This window comes from Sceloporus occidentalis, unplaced genomic scaffold (assembly GCF_023333645.1).
Source record: "Sceloporus occidentalis isolate IW3139 unplaced genomic scaffold, rSceOcc1.0.p SCAF_3, whole genome shotgun sequence".
NCBI classification, from domain to species: domain Eukaryota; kingdom Metazoa; phylum Chordata; class Lepidosauria; order Squamata; family Phrynosomatidae; genus Sceloporus; species Sceloporus occidentalis.
The window spans coordinates 71,132,900-71,158,891 of NW_028316983.1; the positions used below are offsets into that span (position 1 = coordinate 71,132,900).

General features: G+C 43.0%; 1 protein-coding gene across 4 annotated transcripts in view; it reads right to left on the reverse strand.

The window, feature by feature from the left end:
* Positions 1-25,992, reverse strand: part of SLC6A9 (solute carrier family 6 member 9) — an 89,683-nt gene that overhangs the window by 28,023 nt on the left and 35,668 nt on the right. Inside the window, exon 1 of one of the 4 annotated variants that reach the window (XM_089514982.1) lies at positions 8,879-8,901. The exons of the other annotated variants lie outside the window; for them this stretch is intronic. The gene's annotated coding sequence lies outside the window, so the exon portion shown is untranslated. Of the gene's footprint in view, positions 1-8,878; positions 8,902-25,992 lie in introns of those variants that run through there. 4 annotated transcript variants of the gene reach the window in all.

Genomic DNA, 25,992 nt, shown 5'->3' on the forward strand with positions numbered 1-25,992 from the left:
GCAGGCGCTTTTGACCGTCGCATCCACCTGAGAAGTCAACTGGAGTGACGAGTCCAAAAGCACCCCCAAACTGCGGACTGAGTCCTTCAGGGGGAGCGTGACCCCATTCAGGACAGGTGGACAAATTTCACTACCCGGACCGGGAGAGCCTATCACTAGTACTTCCGTTTTCTCTGGATTCAAACTGAGTTTGTTTTTCCTCATCCAGCCCATTACCGACTCCAAGCAGACATTTAGAGAAGAGATGCCATCCCTAGTCACTGCATGAGTCGGAGACACAGAGAAACATATTTGGGTGTCATCAGCATACTGATAACACCGCGTCCCGTGTCTCCGGATGATCTCTCCCAGCGGTTTCATGTAAATGTTGAATAGCATGGGGGACAGAATAGCTCCTTGAGGGACACCAGATGTTAGTTCCCTCTTATCGGAGCAAACGTCCCCCAGCTGCACCATCTGGAATCTACCCGAGAGGTAGGAATGGAACCACTGGAGCGCAGTGCCTCTGATACCTAACTCCCTCAGGCGTTCCAGAAGGATACCATGGTCAATGGTATCGAAAGCCGCTGAGATGTCCAAAAGCACTAACAGGGACATGCTTCCCCTGTCCATGCCCAGATGGAGATCATTGACTAAGGTGACCATGGCAGTCTCAACTCCATAGCCCGCCCGGAAGCCGGTTTGAAATGGGTCTAGAAAATCTGTTTCTTCCAAGATCCCTTGAAGCTGGAAAGCAACTGCTCTCTCAATCACCTTCCCCAGAAAAGGCAGCAGTGACACAGGCCAATAGTTATTCCGAATCAGGGGGTCTAGGGAGGGCTTTTTTAGCAGAGGTTTTACTACTGCTGATTTTAAGCTAGATGGAAAACGCCCCTTCCTGAAGGATGAATTAATTATACAGCGCAACAAAGAAGTTACCGCTGTTCCCCCCTGGGCCGCCAGTCACGAAGGACAGGGATCGAGAGAGCATGTTGTCTTCCTAACACTTCGAAGGATCTTGTCCACTTCCTCGGTACTCACAAACTCAAAGTGATCCAGTTTAATGGAGTCCACAGAAGCTCTGGAAGCCTCTCTTATAGGATCTGAAGAAATGCTGGCGTCGAGATCAGCCCTTAGCCAAGAGATTTTATCTGCGAAGAAGTTGTTGAATTCATCGCAGCAGGATTTAGATGGTTCTAAAATAGGGTTCAGGGAGAGGGGCAGTTGTGTCAGCTCCCTCACTACCCTGAACAGCTCTGCCGGACGCGACTCCGCGGACGCAATACGTGCAGCATAAAACGAATATTTTGCTGCACTTATTGCCACTCTGTAAGCCTTCAAAAGAGACTCAAGGAGTGTCTTGTCGGCTAAGTGCTGGTGTCTTCGCCAGTTGCGCTCTAGTCGTTGCACGGCTCGCTTCCTTCCCCTGAGATCTTCCTTAGTGCTTGACCTGCTTAATGAATAAAGAGCATGTTCCTTATATTTGATATAAGCCATAAACTCAGAATAGCAAGTTTACATTGTGTACTAATGCTAAATTTTCTTTAGTGCCCCAATAAGGGATATTTTGTTATTTTGCGCCTTCAAGATGTTTCTGAGTACTTATGGTGACCCTAAGTCAAACCTATACCAGAGTTTTCTTAGCAAGATTTGTTCAGAAGGGGATAGCATTTGTCTCTTTTTGAGGCTGAGAAAGCATGACTTGCTCAAAGTCATCCAGTGGGTTTCCATGGCTGAGCTGGGATTCAAGCCCTTGTCTCCAGATTTGTGATCAACATTCAAACCACTACATTGCACCGGCCCAAAGGTTATTAGATGGATCATATTTACTCCCTCCATTTCCTTCATTTCCCTGTGCCTGTGAGGCCAAAGTAGTAAACAGAGAGCCAAACTGTATGCATACATTTTAAAAAAGTAGATAGCAGCTGCAGGGGACCTAAGCACCATCACAACCACTGGAGCAAGAGAGCAGATGGGAAAAATTCAACCCTTCCTATTCTACCATGATTCCAATGAAAATCACGCCCCCCCCCCCAAACTTTTCTATGTACATATGAAGAGAGGCCTCCATTGACACTTGTTACATCAATATGGCAGATGCTTCGAAGAGAGGCTTCTCTTCCCCACAATACAGAACCAATCTGCAATATTCAGAACCTTCCATCATACTCCATTAGTAACTCTCTTGTGTTTCTTTTTTCCCCACAGAAAATTTGTTAAGAAAAGACAGAATAGCTGCACAACAGATTTGGAATGGTAATGCTACTAGAAGAACCCAATGAAAGCTAAAGCCTCACAAGAAGCCTGTTGCAGGCTGTAGTAATAGGTCATAGCCAGAAGAGGGAACCTTTTCCCTCATTAATCACATAATAAATTCTAGTCTGTGAGCCAATGTGGTGTAGTGATTTTAATGTTGGACTAGGACACTGGAAGACCAGAGTTCAAATCCCCACTCAGTCATGGAAACCCACTGGGTGATCTTGGGTAAGTTATCCTTTCTCGGTCTTAGAGGAAGGTAAAAGTAAAATCTTTCTGGACAAATTCTACGAAGCAAACCGCTTTGTGTGTTTTCAAGTCATTTCATAGGTAAGTCAGAAATGACTTGAAGGCACACAACAACAACAATAAATTGTAGTCTAAATGGACCAATTTAGTCTTGTGTCATGCACAGAAAGTTTCATCAGCTAAGTGGTAGTAAGCAGTCTTGGCCTATAGCTCATCAGTTTTCTTTTTAAATTAACTATTATTCCAAGCTCCAGAAAGACATACACAGAAGTTTCCAATTTTCTTATAGGAAATTGAGGGTGGCAAAAAGACTACTTTCTTGTTACAAGGCTGCAGAAACCACACTCTGAATTACCTCTGGAACGATGTTAAGTTCTGAGCAGAGCTGGACATGTCGGGTGGGAGGATTCTGGGTGAGAGGAGTCACAGCCTCCAAAAATAAATTTTCTGGGCTCTAGTTCCACGTTTGGCTGGAATTACTAAGTCCTGCATGAAAGCCCAAACAGCAAATAGGGTAGGATGTTGACATCTAGCATGAACACTCTTCTAAGCACCAAAACAAAAAAAAGGTGCCTTTGTCTACACAGCTCTATCACAGCACCGCCAGTTCCTTGCACTGCCTGACAACAGCAACAATACCCCCTTTCAGATCAAAGAGAGAAAAGATGCTTTTCAAAAGCATGGCCTTCCTTTTTCACTCTAAACGGATGGTCAATGTCTGGTCCTGCACTGGAGCAATAATTTCCTACTAGATATTGATCCCACTCTGCCCCCTTCCCCCCACCAGGAGCTGGAAAGAAGTCACCCAACTCCATCTGCAAAATGCTTCCAAGGGCTGAACAGTCAATGCCTTCTTTCCAAGAGAATTAAATGTCTGCTTAAGACATCAACATGTTTAAAGTCCATACACTGTCTGCTTTACCTATTCCAAAGGATACAAAACTGGAAAGTGATGTAAAAGAGGGTCAGCAGCAACTTGTGGCACAATGCTCAAGGGTTCTCTCATCTTCTCTCTCAAATAAATAATTGCACAGGTCAAATCCATAGATGTCTGCTCCAAAATAACACTCATTGAATTCAGTCCCAAGATAAGTGGGGATAGGGAGATAGCCAAATAATTTTTCTCTCTGGAAAAATGTGTGGCAATGCAAAAAAGCATTTAGTTTTATTCAGTAATTAGTCAACAACAACAAAAAATTAGTCTAATCAAGAACTAATGTATTAATTATCTTTCATCAATAAGAGAGTGGAGAAAGAAGTGTGCCTGAATCAACCTGGTATCCCTTGGATATAGAGATGGAATGTCAGCCCAAAGACAAGTCTAATAGCAGCCATTACTTCCCATAGTTTCATAGTCTCCAACTCCCAGTTTTGCAGGGACAGTACCAAGTAAACCTCTGTTGTCCCATTTTCAGCTGCTTTTCAAATGTTCTAGTTTCTCTCTCCTTCTACTAATTTATCCCTTGTGCTCAACTTACTTCAATTGCTGCAAACTGAGTTCAAAGTGCAAAAGCAGTTTTCAGTCAGTTAACTCAGTAGTGGGGAGAAGAGACGGGGAGGGGGACAGAATCTTTCCTTCCCAGTAGACTTTCTCAAACAAAAGCAAACTGATGCAGCATCTCCTAGCCTTCATTAAATAACTTTTGCCATCTTGACCACACTCTGATATCGCTTGGCCACATGTGTCCCAAATTACAACTTTAGCAAATCCCCTCTTAACAGATCTTTCCAAGAAAACACATGATAAGTCTTCATAAGTTGTAAATGACTTAAAGGTACACAACAACAACAAGTTTATTAATAAAAAGGGGGCCTAAATATACCCTAAAGACACCAGATTCCATCATATCCTGGAAGTTAAGCTGGGTCAGCCATGGTTAATACTTAGATGGGAGACTGAAAATGAATGCTGTAAGCTATATTTCAGAGGAAAGAACTGGCAAAGCCACCTCTGATTGTCTTATCACCTGAGAAAAGAAAGCCGAAATGTTTCTTGGCCCTATGGAATTATGGGGTTGCCACAAATTGACATGTGACTAGAAGACACATACACAAATATTTGGCACATCACATCAAGCACTACAGTTGCTGCTGTGATGGACATTCATATGCAGCTTCCTTTTTTGATGACAGAGACCAGTTGGAACTCAGTTATCAGAAGACAGAAAAGTGGATGTTTGTCCCATTCTTCATGGTTCCTCAACTGCCTCATTAATGATGCAGTAACCATTGTCCCAGTTCTCCATAGGCTGGCCAGAAGAGATCACTTAGGGACAAGGTGCCTGAATCAGATAATTTAGTCCCTCTAGACCAGTATTATCAACTGTCGCTGGCACTAGTGATTCTACAGGTGAAATTCTTTCCTAGTCTTACATGGAGATCACTGGTATTCCTTGGTGGCTGCTTTTCCAGACACTACCTACCTTTCAAAGTTATATAAGAACTGGTATTTTCATGTTGGTGTGGTGGTCTATATCATACCATCATAGCTGGAGCATAGAAACAGGGATATCTGATCTAAATCTTGTTGGTTAGTCCTAAATAGAATAAACTCACTCAATCAGTTGTTTAATGAAGAGTCAACATATATGTAAATCTCGTTAATTCAGTGAGTCAACCTTAATTGGGACTTACAATTGGATTTGGGGCCTTGATTCCTTAGGAGGTGAGTAAGTAGAACGGCTCTTTATTGCTGAACAGAGAGATAGATGAGAAAGTGAATGTACAGTAATGTTACAGTACTTCAAAACTATGGTGGGCAATGTGTGTCCCTCCAGATGTCTTCCGAATGTTACCCCCATCTTTCTTCATCACTGGCTGTGCTCACTAGGGTTGATGGGAGCAGCAGTCTAATGGCATCTGCATACTCTCCAACTTTTCACCAGTGAAAACTGAGAGACATTTGGCTAAGCAATATCACAGTGGTCAAGATGGGAAAAGTTATTAAGGAATAAGAACAGACAAGTTAGGATAGGCTACAGCAGTTTGCTTTTACCAGAGCCTACTGGGAAGGACAACATTCTATTCCCTCCATTGAGTTATTCAGCGTAAACTGCTTTTGCACTTTGAACTCAGTTTGAAGCAATAAAAGTAAGCTGGGAGGAGAGAGAAATTGGAACATTTTAAAAGCAATTGAAAAAGTGGGATCACAGATGATTAATCAGGACTGTGCCTGCCATATCATGACAGCTGGAGGGCATGCTTCTTGAGTTTCTGAAATCAGATGAGACTGGTGATATTCTAGGTGGTATGGACAGACAGGGCCTCATCACATCTCAGCTCTCAGATGAAGATATTGCTGAGGGAAAGCATAAGAAGCATGTCCAGGGTCCTCTGAGCCTCTCCTGGTGCACTCAGCACATTCCTTGTACACAAACATATACATGCACGCATGCACGTGGCTGCTTGCTGAGTGCTAACAAGCACTGTAAGCACTCAGCAAATGCAAGCCGTCATTTCAGTTCTGCGTCCTGCCACTGGGGTGGGAGGGGGTTTGGCAGCCAGCAAGTTGTGCACCTAACCGTGTCATTCAATTAGAGACAGCAGCCGCTCTGGCACAGAGCTGCCAAGGAGCCATCTGCTGTGTTAACTGGAGTAGGGGGCATGGCGGGCAGGGGGCAAGAAAGCTACAGAGCCACGCCCGCTACGAAGTGACCCGTATAGTGACCTCATCACTGGAAGCCCTAGGGAGATATTGCAATGCAGTCAGGACCCTGGTGGGAAGAAAAAATGGTGGGTTGAGGATAATTTCCAGGATCATCATCACACTAAGCTATGCTGATCCTCATGCATCTTGTCTCCTTATCTTCCCAATTTGCTTCCCAAAGTATTCACCAATGGCAAAAATAAGAGCAGGAAACGTCCAGGAAATATCTTTGGAAATAAAAAAATATCCTTATTAATAATTATCAAAGGTGTGTGTGTGGGGGGAAGAATTAAAACTTCAATGTTGGCTATGTTACCTGGGGACTTTTAGCAATAGCAAAAGTAAGTACATTTCCATACTGCTTATCTGTGCCGTGCACTTAAGCATTCCCTAAGCAGTTTACCAACTGTAAGCTAATTGCCCCCAACAAGCTAGGTACTCATTTTAGCAACCTCAAAAGATGCCAGGCCACATTGACCCTGAGCCTCTGGCTGGTATGGGATTCACAATCTTGTGGTTTGTGAGTGAGTGGCTGCAGTACAGGCATTTAACCACTGCTCCACCAGGGCTCCTTAAGAGTTATGGTCCAAAAATGTCACTTTTTGTAGCTCTGTTAATTAACACATTTATATCCCTTCTTTCCTCCTGGCAGCTCAGGCCAGATAGCAAGACATTTTTTGACCGTAACCATTACATACAGTGATCCCAGTCTTTTCACCATAGTTGGCACTCCTGTCAGCATCTACCACCCCAATCTTTGGGCGTCTGAGGGGGAACGTACAGGTAGGACCCATCAGCAAGTTTTCAACACCCTAAGTAATATTGGGCCTGTATGACAGGCCAAAATAAAGTTACTTCGGGCCACTTTGGAGGTATGCTGTTTAAATGACGCATGCGTCCTAAGAGGCCCGAAGCTGTGCCAAAGCCACACTACAGTCCTAAGCACTAGAGCGCAGCTTTGGTGCAGCTTCTGTGCTTTTAAGATGTGTGTATCATTTAAACGGCATACCTCCAAAGTGGCCCGAAACAGCTTATTTTGGCCTGTCTGTCTGGGCCCATTGGGACATAATAGACCTAAGTTCTTGATCCTACATTTCAAGTGACAATCCAGTATGAGTCCACCTGCTCCTGGTGGTTTCTTTGTAGGGAATGTTTATGTTTTAAGGAAAGAATATAGGGGCTGTCTGATTGGGGGACACCTGGTTTGATGGGGCATTTAGAAGAACCATAAGAACCATGAGCCTCTCCACCAATTTTGAACTCTGAAATGGAACATGAACAGATCCCTCCAAGAGTTCCAAGCAGAAGAACAGGCTGCATATATTATACCTATTTAACCACAGCTTCTCTGAATGATCGCTTTCACTACTGTGAGTACCTTTCTACATGTTCTACAGCCCTAGATATGTTCATATCCACACTTGCAAGGCAAACTCTCCGGCCTGTTACAGACTGCCAAAATAAAGGTGTTTCGGGTCTCTTTGGAGGTATGCTATTTAAATGATGCATGGGTCCTAAGAGTCCGGAGGTTGCGGCAAAGCCACTCTCCATTCCTAAGCACTGGAGTGCAGCTTTGGTGCAGCTTCCGGATTCTTAGGGTGCACGCATCATATAAACAGCATACCTCCAAAGAGACCCGAAGCAGCTTTATTTTGGCAGTCTGTAACAGGCCTTAGTGTGCCCACATCAGGCCTTTAATTTGAGTGGCTCTTCTTCCTTCAGCAACAACCAAATCATTATTAAAATGCAGCTTCCAAAGGGATAGCTGTATTAGTCTCTTGAAGAGTCTTGTGGCATCTTAATGGCAAACAGATTTATTATGGCATAAGCATCTGTTTTCTAGAGTTTGCTTCATCAGCTGCATGAAGTAAGAACTGCCAAGTGGCAGTTGTGTGGATATGGATGTATGTGTGTATGCGTGCATGAATGTGCATGCATGTGCATATGCACAAATGTACACACACACACATTCTATGTACTTTTTGAATTTTATTTCATACATGCTACAAAACATAAATACAATAAGATGCCAAAAATAAATAGCCCATGACAAGTCAACTGAAGTTTAAAGAAGCACTCACATCAGCAGGAACTGGCGATAACATGCTTATTTTACCATTACTAAAATAATTCACACCTGTAAGGGAACAAGAAATCATTGTTTCTATTCATGAAGTAATGGAAGAAATAAACATGATGCCAGCTCCCTAAAATTATTTTGTTGAAGAAGGGAGGTTGAAATGTTCTTCCCCTGATAAAAATGCAGGTATCTCACCAAAACTCTTATCCTCCCACCTGATCTGACACACTAACACTGGATTCCTTGGGGTATTTTACCAGCTTCAGTCTGGGATTGAGCTCTCCCAGTGTAGTTAAGTGAATGTTGACAATTGTCAGCTGGTCAATGATGCAGTGGAGCTTTTTGTAGGGATGGGGGAATTGCACCTGGTGCTGTTCACCTGCTGGTGTAAAAGGAAGTAGTAAATCCTTCTTTGCACAACAGCTGTAGGAGTATTTGTGATGTTGTAGCCCTGCTTACTCCAGAATAAGTCACCAAGAGGCTTCTGAACTATCCCATGGAGAAAAAGCAAAAGGAAATGGCATTATTGGGGTGGGTGAGGCTGCTTTCTTTCAAGTCTCTCTGATAACACTCTATAGCACAGACTTTAAAAACAAATACACAGAAATAATATGTTATTCATACCTGGCTGTTCATGGTTAATACACTGGTCCTTGTTTTGTGCCTACCTGAAAACAACTTGTTTTGTAGGATGCCTGTAACAATAGAGAGCAGAAGTTCCTTAGTGCTCCCCCTCATAGGACCAAGAGGCCTTTCACCACAGCACAGCAGGGAATCTGGGGCAAAGAGAGGAAGTGCTAGTCCTCCCTCCCTTTCTCTCCCTCTCAGAAGCAGGGAGTCCAGATGCTGTAAATCAAGCAACTAGTGCGTTCCGGCTCCCCTCCCGCAATGTCCCCCATTCCTCCTGCATTGACTGAGTCCCTGCCGGGTGCTTGCGGCCATCCGCGTTCCCTGTACACGAGATGTCAGGACGAGATGTTCAGTTTGCAGCCACGTGTGACTGAGCTGCACGTTTGCCTCATGGGGTTGCCAGCCTGGCTACAGAGAACTTTGTGGGGAACTAGGTAAATAGCTGGGTAACCTTCTACATAAAGAGTGAGGTTTTAAGCACAGACATATTCTGCAGAATGTCTCTAGCACTAGCACTATTGTTAGGCAGAGCCAAGTGTCCAGCTCAGACTACCATTTGCAGAACCATGGCAGTGAAGGGTTGGAGGTTTTGGTTATGAGTGCCAATCTACCTGTCAAACATCACCTAAAGCTAGCCTGCCAACTTTAGATCTAGCGGAGGATGTTGTTCAATGCTAATGGCAAAGTAAGATAAAAATGCCAGTCCAATTTGTGAAATTTGCTGGAGGGCTGGATGTGATCTTGCCTGCCTCAAGCAGCAAAATGTCTTGGGCCAACACTGACTTTTTCTGTTGGCTTGGTCATCAAACCATCATACCATGACTCTGTGTAAAGCACTGAAGAAATAGGGTCATTGTTTGATACCTCAATTCAGAAACAGGATAGCAAGTGTCAGTGTGGTACCATTCTTGGATGAAGGACAGAAGCTCCATTACTGGCTTGTTAAAGTAGGCTGCTCACTCTGAGTAGGCTAATCTGACTTGAATTGCAAAGCAAGCACTAATAAGCTTGCCTTCTGTTTAATTAATGGAAGCTTGGTTCACTCTGTCCACGTGGTAGACTGCTGGGTAGAGGACTCTAAACCCATGGAAGCACCGTAAGGGCTGGACTGACACCCACGGAGCGAGCCTGTGTAGCAGGACAGCTTCCGGTGTGCAGGTTTCTTAATCTGTTAAGACCAGTCCAATTTACAGAAACACAAGGCAAGTTCACCTTATTTGCTGAATAAAGAAATCTATAAGGGAGTCAGTCCTTCACTGCTGTGGCTGATTGTAAGAGGCAGGGTTCAGTACTGGTCCCAATATGGCTACCTCACTTAACAAAGCCTCTGACAAAGAAGTTCCTGTCTACAAAGTTTTCTTTGCATCTTCTCTCTTTATTCTTTGCTTAGCTGGACGTTTTTTAAAAGCAATATCAGCACTGGGAAGATGGTGAAAGAAGGCTGGAGTAACACAGATTTTCAGTATCTGATTGTAGCAGTGTGTCTGCAGCAAACCATGCAATAAAGTTTGAGCTGGGAAATAATGGGATTCTATTGTAGCCGGTCCTATCGTAGCTGTGTGGTCCTGCCTGCAACAGGTAAGGTAAACAGCAGCTGTTTCCAAAATCATTTGCTGAACATGTATGAACAGCAATACTGAGTAAAAACAGGACGTGGATAAGCCTACCTTACCAGTTCCCCCGTCATATTAAAAAAGCAGAGATCTGTAAACAGGTCAATAAAAATGGAAACCATTAGAAAAATGGAGGCTTGTCAAAATGATACATTTTGGAAGAAACTTTACAGTGGTCTCTAGAAGGTTCGAAATGTTTCTGTTAACTTATGTAAGGCTTACGTGACCTTGTTTCATTTTACATGTATGTGCCTATTGTTAGTTTTGAATAAAAAAAATGCTGAAACACATTGATCTGCTCTTTCTTTCCTTCTTTCCTTCCTTCTTTCTTTTGTATGTGTAGGAATCTTTCCCTATTCTTTCCATGTTATATCTGCCTTTGATACCAAATTTCCTGTTAAAGAAGTAATGCCCAGGAATAAATGTACTTTGTTAACTGAGGTATACCTGAACCTAGCAACCCTTCACTCTTGTTAGCTATTTGGAGAAAATAGCACAAGTTCATTTGGGGACAGTTAAGGTAAGCAGTCAGGAATTGGCCTCCTCAAATCCTTATTAGTAGAAAAATATATGACTTGGCTTGTAGAGACAGTCAGGGACTATGAGTAAGGCATCTGTCAGATACTCTATTTCTACCAACCCCTTTCAAACCAGGGTGGAGTCTTAATATTTGGGGACATGTGGCATTCTTCGTTCCTCAGTATTCATCCCAGCCACCAGAGAAGGACAGGGTACATTCAGACCTTGCAAAGAATGAGCCAACTAGGTGTCTGCAGGTTTGCCCACCATCCCAGTGGGCATCAACCACCACTGCTGCATATAATCCAGCATTCATATCTCACTAAGTCACAAGGTCAAAGTCCTAGAGATATGGCCTTCTAAAGTCTCTCCTTAAGTATTCCCATAACTTAATCATTGGCTTTGCCATAAGCAATAAGAGAAAGGTAGAATCAATTGCCTAGGATTTCCACCTGGCTTGTCTTGAAGCTGGCTGAACTCTTTCTCTGCAAGACAGGTGGGGTTTGGCATTCAGCCAAATGGTCAATATTTTCCACTGGAACAACCTAGGATAATTGTTGTAATAAAGTAGCAAATAAAGTGGCAAAACCTCTTGGTATGTACACAGATATTTGGAAGGTGTGACTACAGCAGATTGGCGCCAAGATTCTAGGCTCTTGTTCTCTGGTACTGCCAAGATAAGAATTTCCATCAGACTACAGATATTAAAATGAGATAAAATGCTCTCCTGCTGGACTGAACAGCATTTAAACTTTCTCCTTCCTATTTAGAGCAGGACAAACCAATATAAGACATGACTTATAAACCATCAGAAACCAACTTTCTAATTCATCTATAGTACTTACTGAATCTTTCTCCACCCATGAACCTTTTACATTACTAATGAGCACAATCTTTCTGTTTAGGCAACCTACAACACTACAGAATTGGTATTTATTTAAAAGTGCAATGAGTTTCTATTTGATACCTTATATATATATGTAAGTACACTAAGGAAAATCATTTCCTGGAAGGCTTCTGTCCAGAACTTTCTGGAAGCAAATTCTGGTAGTTATTGATTAGAAGAGTGTTCCTTTGTGATTTTTTTACATTTCATGGTTGTTTTTTAAAAAGGAACTTAATACAAGAATGTTTATTCATTATTATTTTACATTTCATGTTTTTTTTAGAAAACAATTTTTATCTGCAGTAGATCTTTCCCTTATTTGGGGGATCAATTCCAGACCACTCACATAAGGGAATAAGTACGTATGTTAGTGTCCCATTGAAAATAATAGGGCGTGAGCCTGCAGTGTGGCGTTTGCGTGTGCTGCAAGTGTGCACTGTCAGTGGGTGCACCATCTTTTGCCCCCACACGGCTTCTGCATAGGCTGGAAGTGTATAGCACACCCGCGTACAGCGCAGGCGCACTGCAGTTTGTCATTTCATCTCCTCTGCAAAAGACTCTTAACACTTTGCCAAGCAACTGAACAATCCATACACTGCAAACCCAGACATGGGAAGCTCTTTCCCCAGGCTCCAATGTATAGGTTGCTTCTGGGACAAATCAGGAGTATAGCCATGTGCAGGGCCCTGGGGGAGAATGGGATGCTGCCAGTTCCCAGAGGCATCATGTTTGGAATTTTGTGCTTGACTGTGCAATCAGCAATACACAGCAAACTTAATCTGGTCAGAAAGGGGAAGTTTATATTAGTTTCTGTAGAGAAGGTTTACACACTGTTCTATACCTGCTGAATCACTCATTGGCTTGCTTCAAATTCTGGCCTAGCCAGCCACAGTATCAGCTGGTAGCTCCTTCCTTGCCCTTATTCCCCTTAAAAGCAAAATATTCTGATACTGCAGTCTCAGAATGGAAATTTCTCATAGACCTGAGTCTGCGATCATCCAACATGCACACAGTCCTGCTAATAACACACAGACTGACAAAGATCAAAGCCACACATGCTGAAGGAATCACAGGCATTAGGGCCAACACAAAAGCATTGTACACTTACATGTGCAAGTTGACTAGGGTTGCCATGTCAAGGCTACTCCAGGTCCTGAAATTTAAGGGCCAAAACCTGAGGCCTTGGGATTATCCCCAGTGACGTTGGGATTATCTGAGTGACGTTACCAAGAGCAATCCCTGGGGATGTCATCAGACATGATAGTCTAAGCATCAATCATGGATGCATCTGATGAAGTAGATTTAAGTCTATGAAAGCTTATGCTACCTATTTCTTTCTCACAGCCTCAAAGATGCTGCAAGATCTCTTTGTACACTGATCCAGACTGACACAGTTTAGTTGCACAGAATTAATCATTCAAGTGAAAAGCATCAAGTCTAAAAAAACAGGATAATACATAAACCCTTCAAATCAGTGGTCTCAGTGGTGTCATTAGGGGATGAAAGGGTGTGGACAGCACTAGGTGATACCTCAGAGGAGGGGTGACACCTGGTCAGGCCCTTCTTCTGCTGAAGGGGTGTGCGTGGTGCTGTTGTGCCTGGTGCCCGCCCATTATTCTCTGCTTCCCTGGCTCTCTCCACCAAGGAGAAAGCCAAGGCAGTAGAGCAGGAGGGGCGAGTGTGCAACCCTCATGGCTTCTCCACTGCCCTAGCTCTCTCCGCAAGAAAGCCAAGGCAGCAGAGGAGGGGCAAGCATGCCCCTTCCATCCCCTCCCAATACCTCACTTGCCCAACTGCCCACCAGCAGTTCCAGGTAGGCAGCTGGGTGAGCATGTGTGTGAGGCAGGTGGAGGAAAGGGGAGGGCAGTGAAGGCCACTGCTACCACCACTGCTCAGTAGCCCTTTTGTGGTCTGGCTAGACAATGGGCAGGAAGGAAGGGGGCAGGTGACCGAGGTTGCAGGAGGGCAGGGAGGAAGGGCAGGGCAATGTGCTACCTCCCCCCCCAACAACCGTTTTCAGTCATCTGCACCAATTGACACCAAGTTTAGTGAAGCCATTGTGTGGTCTCACCCTGAGAGTTCTCCCCTCTATTGTTAAGAGCTGGAGAAAAGAGGCCATGCTCTCTAATTCATGACTGTCCACACAACCATCACTATTGGGGTTTCGAGGCAAAGTAGCAATTCCAGGTTACCAGTGAGAAATCCTGGTCCTTAGTCAACTTTTATCTAAAAAAAGACCTGACAGCAAAGAAATATATATGGACACATAAAGAGGATATAAATTGTAAAAAAGCAAAGACAAGCACATCACAATTTTCAGATTCTGGCCATGATTTCAAAGGTTTCTTTTCTGACTTTATACTTAGCAGAATTCGGTAAAGTGGGGGAGGGGGCCTTCCTGCAACTGCATAACTTTTGGTGATACTCTTGGCATCAAAATATGTGTACAGAGATCTTTCGTACTAATGTAATACAGTTACATCATCAGATTTTTGTGCATATGGCCTCATGCAGCAAAAGACCTGAAATGCAAGAAAGTCATACTGGATTTTCATTAATCCTTGGTCTGCTATAAATTTCTGCTAACTTCCAGAAGTTAAACATATCTCTAAATCATATTTGCAAGTCTGAATTTCATCTGCATGCTTTGGGTGAGGAGGGGTAGAGGTTCAACTTACTTTCTGACATGTCGTTTGCCTAGGCTTGCCATATTCTGCCTGGGGGCAGGACTTTCCCGGTTTGGGGCGGGTCCGCACGGTCCCACCCCAGTTTGGCCCCGCCCCCGGGATTCCCTCCCCAGCGAGGCCCTGGAGGTGGCTCCGCGATCGCGGCGTCCTCCAAGGCTTCGCTGGGGCTTGGGAGATGCTGTCTCCCAGGCCCCAGGGAGGCCTTGGACAAGGTTTTAAAATGTAGGACCCTTTTTAAAAAATTTCCTGGCAAGGAAATTTAAAAAAAACAAAACCTACATTTTAAAACCTTGTCCTACATTTTTCTCGGTTTGGAGGTCCTTGGGGATGGCAACCCTAATTTTGCCATCCCCTCTCCTGCTGAACACTATAATAACTTGAAGGAAACACACTTTTCACATGCTTGTTGTCTCACCAGAAATTATTTGGGGTGGGGGCCTTCTTTGTCCTCCTTAACACCTTCTTTTGGTACTATTGCTATCCCCACATGATTGCAGCTTTATGCCTTTCTTCAGTGTTCCTCCCTAGGGCCCCACATCCCTAGTCAAAACACAGGAAGGTGACAGTACAATTAAGTTTACTTTTTACGACTTGCCAGTAAAAAGTAAACGTCAAGGTACTATCCCCTTCCTTGTACTTTGACCCTGAAAAGTACCTAGGTTAGCTGCAGCTACAGTAAACAGAAGGGGGAGGGAAACCCTGGGAGATTCCAGGTAAAGAGTTTTCCTAATTTTTCCACCATAAACTATTGGTTAGATCACCACTACACAAAGTGGTGACCCTAGACTGCTGCTGGTCTATGATCCCTTGTTGCTAACCCTTGGTGAATTTTCAGGAATGTACGAAACAACAGTAACCAATAGGGACAAAATATGGTGCTGGTCCCTGGCACACTGGAAAAAATAACTTCTAGCTCCCCACATCAGATACCTTGGGAAGGCCTAGCATAGATTACATTCAGTTCAACACTGTTCCAGCTGATTCTAAATGAAGAGAAACTTGAGAGTCTGCTTTTTCCCACTGACAAATGTTTCATCATTGACCATAAACAAAGATATCTCTCTCTGTGTATGCATACAAAGATTAGCAGCAAGGGCTCATGGGCTTGTGCATGCATCTACATTTATGTGTATGCTTATCACTCATCTGCGCAAGAAAGAAGCCTCTTTTTTCTTTTAAACTTCCCTGAATAACAAATCAACAAAATATGGCAACTTCCAGGGGAACTGAGCTATTAGTCCACTGCAGGAGTGGGATGAGGGAGAGGAATGTCAAAGAAGCATATCACTTCATCCATTGCAGCCCATTTCACTGGATATATAAAATATAATGCATACAAAATGCGGTGCAAATTCCTTTTTAGTTATGTGTCAAGTGACCACATAGATGGTGAGCACTGTCAGTGGTTTCTCCCCAAGGCACTGCACTGTTTTGCAGGCATGAAGGGGAAGGAAGTTGCTATACTATCCCATGTTAATTCATCAGGGCTCAGTGGCAGGGCTACTTTTCTTATGCTAATTCACCTGCTGGCGCAAGTGGTAACCCTTGAGGCTGAGCTTGCAGAGTACTGGGCAGCTTCCAGTAGAAAACTTCCACCAGGCCCCAGATTTATGCTTGAGAAGCTCATGCCGGCTGCAGAGCCCCTTCCGGTAAGTAGTTTCCAAGGGACATACTGGCCTTGTGGTGGTGCAAAGAGAGAAGAGGAGCAGGTCTGGGCTGGGGGCCAGGTGGCAAGGAAGGATTAGTTAGGAGCCAAGGGAAATCCTTCTTTTGATCCCAACTCACTTATTTCTTGGGTTGCGTGAAACCTCACCTGACCTTTACATACTGTTACAAAACCTTCTCTCACATGGGTGCAGTTCAGAGGAGAATTTATTTTAATGAGGAAGTGACTGGAGTCCAACCTACTGACAAGATGATGTCCTCCATACCAAAGGACCTTGTGGGGAGACATCTGTTAGGAACAAGTGTGTAAAGCAAGTGCATCCCAGGAGCTGGGAAAGTACTATGAAATATATTTTAATTAAATACAGTTGGCCCTTGGAACTCGTGGGGGATCTGTTCTGGACCCCCCCCCCCTTTCGTGAGTTCCAAAACTTGTGCATATTCAAGTCCCATAGGCTTGAATGGGGCATGTGCATGTGGGGCCTGTGCGTCCCATTGTCATTGATGGTGGCTACCCCTTTGCAGATTTTCAAGTCCGCACATCTCAAGTCCGTGGACTTGGAGGGGTGACTGTACTTCTAAATATCCAGTTTCCCATGAGATTCAAGAGGAAATGAGACAATGGTTAAGCTTCTTCCAGGGCACCATTTTTTTAGTTTGCCCTACCTAGTTGCATTTATATCTGTTTTTTCCTTCAATCAGCTCGAGGTAGCATATAGAGACCTCCTCCTTCCTCCTTTATCCTCACAATAACCCTATCAAGTAGATCAGGTCTGTGAGAGAAGAAGGCTGGCTGAGGTCACTCAGGAAGTTTTATGATTTGGTTGAGATTAGAAACTGGATCTCCCAGCCCAAGTATAACTATTATACCACAAAGACTCTCACATGAAGGAGGAGAAGCACTTCCTAGTCAATGGACTTCCACACTTGTCCTTAGGAATTGCACTTGATAAAAAGAGAGTCATATCAGTATCCCTTTTTCTTCTGAAGGAAAAATTCCATGCTTTAGCTTGAACCTCATCCATTTTAACAAAGATCCCATGGAACTGCTTCTGTCAAGAAGCTGTGGCTCAAACACAAAGCATGTGTTTTACACACAGAAGGTAGAAATATGAAATGTTTCTTTCTGAAACCCTGGAAAAGAGCAGGGAAAAATTAGTTATCTGTCCTTGAGCTGCCCTTAACCCATGGTGACCCTGTGGATGAGACACCTTCAAGAACGCTATCTTCTCTACTTAGTTCCTGCAAGCCCATGTCCCCTCCCCCCAACAGAGTCCATTCATCTGGCATGTGGTCTTCCTCACCTTCTTTTACCCTCTACCTTTCCTAGCATTATTTTCTTTTCCAGTGATCCATGTCTTCTCATTTCATAGCCAAAGTATACCAGCCTCAATTTAATCATCTTGGTTTCTAAGGATATCTCAGGCTTGATCTGTTCCAAGACCCATCTGGTTGTCTTTTTGGCTGTCCACAGTATCTTAAGCACTCTTCTCCAGCAGCACCACATCTCAAATGAGTTGGTTTTCCTTCTGTCTGCTTCCTTTACTGTTCAGCTGTCACAACTATGCATGGTTATGGTGAATATGGTGGCTTGGACGATTCTAACTTTTGTACAGTGAGCCCGCGCCATACACAAGCTTGTTATAGGCGACTTCCAGCTTACATGGAAGCTGACAGGAGGTTGGGAGAATGGCGTGCACTCCTATGGCATGCACGCATGGCCGCATGGCAAGTACGAACCCCATTATATGTAATGGGGCATGAGCATACACGCTTTTTGCCTTACGCAGGGGGGAGGGGGTCCGGAACCTGTTAAATTGGCAATAGTGGTGGGTCTGAAGGTCATACTAGATGACATTTAATAATAATAATAATAATTTGTTTTATTTATATACCGCTATTCCAAAGATCATAGTGGTGAACAGCAAGTAAGCTAATTAGCAAGTAAGCTAATTTGCCCCCAACAGTCTGGGTACTCATTTTAGCGACCTCGGAAGGATGCAAGCCTGAGTCGAGCTTGGGCCCTTTTGCTGGTCTTGAACTCGCAACCTTGTGGTTTTGAGTGTATGGCTGCAGTACAGGCATTTAACCACTGCGCCACTTGAAAAGTATAGCTAGCAACTACATCTTTTTTCTTTCTTACTTTAGGGGTGGGCAACTGCAGTCAGTTTATGGGTCACTTCCTAGCTCTGGGACCTTCTGAGGACAACATGAAATGCAATTTTTTCCCCCAAATGAAAACGAAAAGAACTAGAAGTGGTCAGATGTCCACACCTAAGTTTGAAAGATGGGCATTTAAAAAAATGTTATATAGTACAAGGGGAAGAATGGAAACAATTTAAAGGATGAATCACAATTTCCTGAAGATTCCAGGAGAGGTCATTCACTCATCCCTTTTTTGGAGCCACAAAAAGAAAAAAAACACCACGTTTTCTGGGGAGTTAGTAGGGGCTAAACACCACAAAAACAGCATTAAAAGACAGCATATGGCCCCGTGGGCATACTTTACCCACCTCTATTTTAGAAAAAGCACAGAGTGGCAGATTCTGCCTAGGATCCTAGGATTGGGTAGAAATTAGGAGCTTTAATATATATAATTCCCACATATCCCCCATACAGAGATATAGTTCCTTTTACATCCACAGTGTCCTTTACATGAGGGGTGGAAATCAAGTGGTCTTTCAGATATTGTTGGATTGTAGGTCCAAACAGCTGAAGCCAGCATAGCTAGTGGAGAAGAATGCTGGAGGCCACCTGAGTTGCATTCGGAGGGTTACATGATTCCCAGAGATTTGCACACTAATCAAATGGTGTCATGCCAGTTTTGCTACCTAGTGCTTTCAATAAGCCTGGCATGTCCATCCTCCTTTACTGCAAAACAGCATTAGTACAAACGCCACACCTTATTTCAGACAACACAGCTCTGGGAAGCCCCTCATTTTGAAATGTTGATGCAATAACCCAGTGATGGTGAATCTTTTACAGACCGAGTGTCCAAATTGCAACCCAGAACCCACTTATTTATTGCAAAGTGCCATGTCCCTCTGGCTTTCTTGTAAGAAACTCTGGCAAACTCTGTGCTACGGTGACAGCATGTGTGCCCACAGAGAGGGCTCTGAGTGCCACCTCTGGCACGCGTGCCATAGGTTCGCCATCACTGCAATAACCGTTTGGTGTTGAGAGAACTTCTAGGTTTTTGAAAGTTTTCAGAATTCCTTCAAGTAGGCACTGAACAAAATTGTGCAATTGGTTTAAAAGTGGGAAGAGGATTGTACCCCAGAAGATTACTTTGAGCCAGGGAATGGGGACATGCTGAATTCAATACAACCCAAAGACAGCCATTGCAATTCAAGGAGCTGCAATGGCAACGGTATGTGAACTATCATATCTTTGCCAAACCAGAACTCCCATCTCAGATAAATGTTTGGGGGGAAAAAAGAAGCTGTCTCATAGAAAAATAAGCCACCAATTGTGATGCTTCTCCCCCTCTCTGTATGTACTCATTAGCAAACTTTTTTTTTTGAAAGAAACAAAACATGGGAAATTATTTGTCTGCTTGACTGGCTGCAGCAATGCTTTGGACTCCATCTGGCACCCAGGGCTGAACTTTAAATTGCTACAGAAAACAATTGGGGGGGGGGGATGTGACCTGATTAAATCTATGCATCAACTCGTCAAATGCAGGATAAAAATAAACAAGCAAATTGCCTTTTCCAAACAGGAATGCATATTCTATTCACCTCTATTCACCCCTATCCACCAAAACAATACAACCACCTGGTCTAAATCTTTGCTTAAATTTAATGGAGAAGAAACATGTTGGACTGACTCTGGGAGAAGAAATCCCCATTCAGCCATGGAAACCCATTTGATGACCTTGGACATGTTACAATCTCTCGCCCTAAGAGGAAGGCAATGGCAAACTTTCTCCGAATAAATCTCAACAATAAAACCCTAAGATAACGCACACAACAGCAACAAGAACAGCAGCATCCACTTCTATAGTCATAAGTCATCACCTTGAGAGAGAGCAGGGAAATTTACTGCAGTGGTAGAGCCCTACAAAGCAAATGGGAAAAGCAGGCACTGTGATTGTCTAGGGACATAAGTGTCTAAGGCAGATCCGATGCACTATCAAGGTGTACATTGTCAAGGCTGTTTCAGAGAAAGTGGCAATAAAAAGTTGGCAGGTTCTAAAAGCTGAAAGGGAATCATAGAATTAGAAGAGACCTCAAGGGCCATCAAATCCAAGCCCTTGCCATGCAGGAATACACAATCAAAACACTCCCAAGCCCTGACAGGTGGGCATCCTGCCTCTATTTGAAAACCTCCAAAGAAGGAGGCTCCACCACACTCCAAGGCAGCATGTTCCACTGTTGAATAGCTTTTACTGTCAGGACGTTCTTCATAATGTTGAAGTGTCTTTTCCTGTAGTTTGTATCCATCGCACCAGATCCTATTCTCTAGAGCTGCAGTAAACAAACTTGCTCCATTCAAATATTTAAGCAAGGCTATCATATCTCCTCGTAACCCTCTCTTCTCCAGGCTAAACATACCCAGCTCCCTAAGCCTCCCCTCATTGGGCACAGTTTCCACATCTTTCATCATTTTAGTTGTCACTGACATGCTCCTGCTTGTCAACGTCCTTTTTGAATTGTGGTGATCAGAACTGAGGTCCAGGTGGGGTCTGAACAAAGCAGAATAGAATGGTACTATTAATCCCTTCAGCCTAGTAGATTTCAAAGATATAGCTGTGTTAGTCTGCAGAATCAGCATGTAGAGAGATCTTGTAGCACCTTTGAGACTAACTGAAAGAAAGAACTTGGCAGCATAAGCTTTCGTAGACTAAAGTCTACTTCCTCAGATGCATATTAGCATAATATGCATCTGAGAAAGTAGATTTTAGTCCACGAAAGCTCATGCTGCCAAGTTCTTTCTTTCAGTTAGTCTCAAAGGTGCTACAAAATCTCTTCTCAATCTAGGCACTATATTTATAAGGATGAAGCCTAGAACTGCATCAGCTTTTTAAACTGCTGTATCACACTGCTGACTCATGTTTAACTTGTGGTCTATTAAGACTCCTAGATTCCTTGTATTGTTGCCAAGCCAGGTGTCCCCCTTTTATATCTGTGTATTTCATTTTTTTTTCTCCTTAAGTGTAGTACCTTGCCTTTCTCCTGTTGAAATTCATTTTGTTAGTTTTGGCCCAGTTTTTTTAATCTATTAAGGTCATTTTGAATTTTGATCCTGTCCTTTGGAGTATTAGCTACCCCTCCTAATTTGGTGTCATCCGCAGATTTAATAAGCATGTCATCTATTCCTTCATCCAAGTCATTGATAAAGAAGTTGAACAGCCCAGGACAGAACCGTGTGGTATCCTATTGGCCACTTCTGTCCAGGATAAAGAAGAGCCATTATTGAGCACCCTATGGGTTTGGTTGGTCAATTACAAATCCACCTAACAGTAACATTGTCTAGTCCACATTTTACTACCTTGGTTTCAATAACGGAATGGGGGAACTTGTCGAAAACTTTACTGAAATCGAGAAGTGCTACATCCACAGCATTCCCCTTATCTACCAAGCTGGTAATTTTATCCAAAAAAAAACAAAAAACAGATCAGATTAGTCTGGCATTCCTTGTTTTAGAGAAACCCGTGTTGACTTTTATTGATTATGGCATTCTTTTCTAAATGCTTACAGATGGTTAGTTGAATGATCTGCTCTAGAATCCTTCCTGGTATTAATGTCAGGCTGACTGAGCATTAATCGTTTGGGTCCTCTTTTTTGCCTTTTTGAAAATGGGGACAACATTTGCCCTCCTCCAGTCTTCTGGAACTTCTCCTGTTCTCCAGGAATTCTCAAAGACAATTGACAGTGGCTTTGTGATTACATTTGCCAGTTTTTAAAAAATATCCTTGGATGTTGCCAGTTAAAGGCATGGGATGATGGGGGGGGGGGGGCAGGCGCATGCCTTCTCTACTCCTTCACCTGCCCTCCTGCCTTTAACTGGCTTTGGGATGCCAGTTAAAGGGATGGAAGACAGTTGAAGGGATGGGAGGGCAGGAGAAAAGGAAAGAGAGACTGCATGCTTACAGAGAGAGCTCTGCGTGCCAGAGAGGACACGTGTGCCATAGGTTCGCCAGCACCGGTCTAGGATGTGTGTCTGACTATGCTTGGCTTCCCCTTTCCACTGCGTAACAAACTCCAGAAGAGTATGATCACTTCCTCCTAAGGATTTTGTCACTTCACCCCTTTAACTGGATCATCACTCTTGGTTAGGATCAGATCTAAAATATTTGAGCCCCATTTTGCCTCTTCTACCTTCTTGTCAATGAAGTTATCTGCAAGGCAAATGAGGAATTTGTTGGACCTTAAATTTTTAGCAGAGTCTGACTTCCAGCAAATATCAGGATAGTTGAAATCGCCCATTACCGCTATATATTTCCTTACTGATCAACTGTTACAGGAAAGCCTCACCCATGTTCTCAGTCTGGTTTGGGAAGAAGGTGGGGGAATCTCAATTCTGACAGCTCTCTAATCCTTATGCAAACAGTTGTTTTGCAGATTCTAGGTGTGGGGATTTGTTGTATTTTTCCATTCTAGTTCTTAAAGAACCCTTCACAAAGTTTTATTCTGTATAGATGAAATAGCTGTAAAGGACTGTCTTAATAACTGAATACCAGTTTTTAACCTTGATGAATTTTAACTAATTGGTGATCTATCCTCACGTCCTAGCTTCTAGTTCCGGTAGTTTATTTCCAATATCCTGGTCCTTTTCTTATCACAGCCCAAACTGAAGAAACAATCAACATTTTTAGATGGCCATTTTATGTCTTTTGTATTTTTTTTAAAAAAATCTTTCTCTCTGTAAGTCTGTTCCTAAAGACAATTTGCACTGCTTGTTAACTGCAACATTTTTTTAGCATTGCAAGTTTCTGGGTTCTTCTCTTGTGAAAGTGTCAGCATGATGACATCAGTCTTTAATAGATCCTTAAATATGTTCCTTTTTAAAATTACCAGTGGGTAAATACCAAAACCACAGATAAGAAGCCACGTGTGTGTGTGTGTATGCTTTAAAACAGTTTTAATTTCCACTTTCTACAAGTTATTGAGAGCATGGGCCCTGCACACTGGTTTACGAAATCTTCAAATATTGGTCTGGACTCCTTTCTACAATACCTAACCACAGGCTGTGGCAGAGTGATTAGCACAGCCCTACTGGAAACTTTCCCTGCAGCCCTGCAGGACATCAAAAGCTCTTTAGATGGGCAGCCAAGTGGGGTCACTGATGTCATCCACTGTTGTTGCTCACAGCAAAAGCTGGAATGGGATTCATCAGAGTGGGGTTTATGCACTCTTTCTCACTTATAACTGACTTGCTCACAATTAACAGGAAAGGAAAAACTAAACTGAGCCCCATGTTCAATTCATATGAAGTCTAAATTATTAGATTTACAATTTTATGTTTACAAACAAGATAGATATAATTTCTTTCCAAATTTTACAAAGACTGAAACCATTTGCTCTCATAAGGTGACATTTTTTGTCATTATATAATAGGAATGGATAACAGGTACTGTAAAACTATAGTTCCCATCATCCCTAGCCAGGAGAGCCAGTGACAATGGATGCTGGAAGTTACGATTCAGTGACACCACACATTTCTCAATTCTGCTTTACAAAGTAGGTTAACAGTCCATTCACACAATGAGAAGGGAGCTAGTCTTCCTCTTCAAGCCATTTCCCATTCTGTTTATCTTTAGTTCTCACTTCAGTTCAATGTAAACATTAATAGTTAAGTATTAGCAAATAAGTCCACAAAAGTTAAAAATAGAAAAGGATTTACAAGCTCATTTAATACTAGAGAAATATCTCCAGTGCGTTGGAGTGTTCTACAAAAAAGAAAAACAAAAAAAGAAAAATAAATAAATAAATAAATGAAAAGAACAAAAACACAAACACAAAGAGGTTGGCAGCCCCAAAAGAAATATTTGAGACAGTTGGTGAAGCTGTGTAAGGCAATAGATTGGTTGTAAAAGACAATAGTTACTCCAGAGGTCACCAAACAATCTCCTTCATTTTTAGGAAAACCGACTGCAGTACTATTTGTAAAGTGGAACAGAGGGATGGCAATGCAAATGGAGTTTCCTAATTTCCCTCTGATGCCCCCCCTCCCCCCGCATTCTACCAAGATCCAAAAAAGAGAACTACATTTTCATCCAGCACTATATCTGAACACTTTTGACAGTTTTATAAAGGGGAGTAATCAAATCTGGCCTTAAATGGTGTGCCAATGGATTTAGACTAATTGGAACCACCAATAGGACTTGGAAGACCACAATCTGATTTCAACTCAGGACATTCATCTCACTTCCCTTTAACAGCTCTTCAGACCTGGAAACAAATCTGGCAGGAGACACCCTCCCCACTTCAATGCCTCTCACTGTATCTAAATTTTGGGAAAAGTTCTTTTTTTTCTTACAAAAATAGAATATAATAAACAAAACAATACAAAACAAATAAAAATGGCATGCTGATTAACATGGCACACAGGTCAACTTTAGAATTCACTGTCAAGAGAAGAACTAATCTGAGGACTTCTTAACCAGATTTGTGTAGAGTCCATCCAACTTAATCAGAACTTGACCAAGTAACCATCGGGGACTTCCATTCCCAGAATTCCTTGCTCAACTTGGCTGCCACACTTGCTGGTGAATTCTGGACTAGTAGTTCAATAAATCCATTACAGTCATAATCCCAAAGATACTCTGATTCTTCTAGCTGTTGAGAAGTGGGAATTGAGCAAAAGTTCACTCATATAATTATCCTTCCCCCCCCCCCTTTTCCTTTTCCTTTTCCTTTTTCAGACTTGTCTAAGGAGAGGAACAAGCAAATTGGCAAAAACAAGCAACCTTTAAGAGGTCTGGGAAGACGGGAGCACTTGTACCTACAAAACAGAGCTGCAAAATAGCCTCTGAAGTAGAGGACTTCTAGGAACTTGTAAAGGGCATTTTTGCAGGAGTACGTACAGGAATGTTGGCAGGAACAACCTGCTTGACCTGTTGCTATAATAAATTCATTCATTTCATTTTATAGCCCACTACCATCCCACAATTTGCTTTTGCTGTTCTCTGGCTCTCTCTAGAGGTGAAGAGGGAACATGACAGGCTCCATACCTTCGGTATGTAAACATAAAGCATAACTGTAAGGATATCACAATGAATCCAAAAGTGTGGAGTGTGCATTATGGTTGTGGTCACTTACTGCTTCAAAGCAATATAAGAAAAAACAAAAAGCCCAGCCGACGGAAAAGAGTTCCAGAGCCTGGAAAAAATCTACTTTTTTGCACCACAGTTCCCAGAATCTTCAGCCAGCATGGTCATGCTGCATGAAGGATTGTGAGCAAGTTGCAGTCCAATAAAGTAACTTTCCTGAGTCAGGGAGTCTCACAAAGATGCAAGGGCTTACAGACATTAAATAAAGAGAAGCCACCTTATGGGAGGTGCTAAGAGTGGAACACACTTGTAGTCACCTAGAAAGTTCTCCTCTCACACCTATATATACATCCAATCTTGAAATGCCAACCTCCTGGTTTCATGAAGCACGTGGCACAGTAGCCAAGCAGCTCCTCCTCTGTCTGTTTATGTGCCGGAGCCCCCAAACTGCTTTATGCCTCTCCACCCTCATGACAAACAGCCTGGCAGGGGATGCATGAGCTACATTGAGCCTGGCAATTCCTCACCTCTTGCCGCTGTCTCCCCGGGAGCCAGTACAAAGAGG